This window comes from Cebus imitator, unplaced genomic scaffold, assembly GCF_001604975.1.
Source record: "Cebus imitator isolate Cc_AM_T3 unplaced genomic scaffold, Cebus_imitator-1.0 Scaffold321, whole genome shotgun sequence".
Classification (NCBI taxonomy): Eukaryota; Metazoa; Chordata; class Mammalia; order Primates; family Cebidae; genus Cebus; species Cebus imitator.
This window is the reverse complement of record NW_016107636.1, coordinates 1,691,869-1,693,416: the sequence shown is the minus strand read 5'-3', so window position 1 is coordinate 1,693,416 and position 1,548 is coordinate 1,691,869.

The window sequence follows — 1,548 nt, the reverse complement described above, 5'->3', positions numbered from 1 at the left end:
TGCAGTGCATCAATGCCACTGCCTTAGGCTTCCATATAGCTTCTAGTAGAGCTTGGATTTCCTCTTTGTTTTTGATGATTTTTCCCTTTGAGGTAAGCAACCCTCTTTCTTTATAAATGGCACCATGCATATGGGCCGTAGCAAAGGCATACCAGCTATCCGTGTAGATGTTAACAATTTTACCCTCCGCCCAGTCCAAGGCCTTTATTAAAGCTATAAGTTCTGCCTTTTGGGCTGAGGTTCCGTGTGGAAGAGCCTGGGCCCAGATAACTCGCTCTAGAGTGACCACAGCTGCCCCGGCGTACCTGACTCCGTCGACCATGAAACTGCTGCGATTTGTATACAGTACCTCCTCTGGGTTCCGCAGGGGGACGTCGGTGAGATCTGGTTGCGCAGCGTGGAGGATATCTATTGTCTGTTGGCAGTCATGTATGGGTTCCTCTGGCTCGCTGTCAGGTAGCAGTGTGGTGGCGTTTAAAACTGTGGTTTTTGAAAATTTTATGCAGGGCTGGTCCAAAAGTAAGGCCTGGTATTGGGCTATTCGGGCATTAGACATCCATTTTCCCGTAGCTCCACGGAGTAGCAACTCCACTGCGTGGGGTGCCACTAAGTTCAACTCCTGCCCCAAGGTCAGTTTGTTCGCCTCCGTGACTAACAGGGCCGTAGCTGCCACCGACCTCAAACAAGCAGGCCACCCAGAGGCTACGGGATCAAGTCTTTTTGAAAGGTAGGCAACTGGCTGGGACCAGGGTTCCAATGTCTGGGTGAGCACCCCCTTAGCGACTCCCTGTTTCTCATGCACAAACAACTGGAAAGGTTAAGAGATGTCTGGCAAGGCCAAGGCTGGGGCTGCAGTCAGGGCAGTCTTGAGCTTGTCAAAAGCCTGTTGCTCCACCTCTGTCCATGTCAAGGGCTGATTTCCTCCAGCGCATGCATACAGGGGCTTGGCTATCTCAGCAAATCCCAAAATCCATAGCCTGCAGTATCCTACTGCCCCAAGGAATTCTCGAACTTGGCATTTCGTGGTGGGGTTGGGTATTTGCAGCACTGCTTGGACTCAGCTGGGTGCCAGTGCCCGGTTGCCCTTCTCTATAACATAGCCCAGGTAAGTCACTTTTGGCTGGCAGAGTTGGGACTTTTTAGCTGAGACCCGGTACCCCAAAGTCTGCAGGGTTTTTTTCAATAATGACTGGGTCGTCTCTTTACAGGCCTCCTGGGTTTTTGTAGCCAAGAGTAAGTCATCCACGTACTGGAGTCGGGTACACTCTGGGAACTCAGCTCGGAAGGCAGCAAGGTCTTGGCTAAGTGCCTCATCAAACAGAGTGGGGGAGTTTTTGAACCCCTGAGGCAGTTTTCTCGGAGTGAGTTGCCCCGAGACTCCAGTATCAGGGTCGGTCCATTCAAAAGCAAATATAGGCTGGCTAACAGGGGCTAGTGGGATGCAAAAGAATGCATCCTTAAGATCCAAGACAGTGTAATGGTGTTCTGGGTCCAAGAGACTTAGGAGGGTGTACGGATTTGGAACTGTAGGATGAACAGTTTCTACCC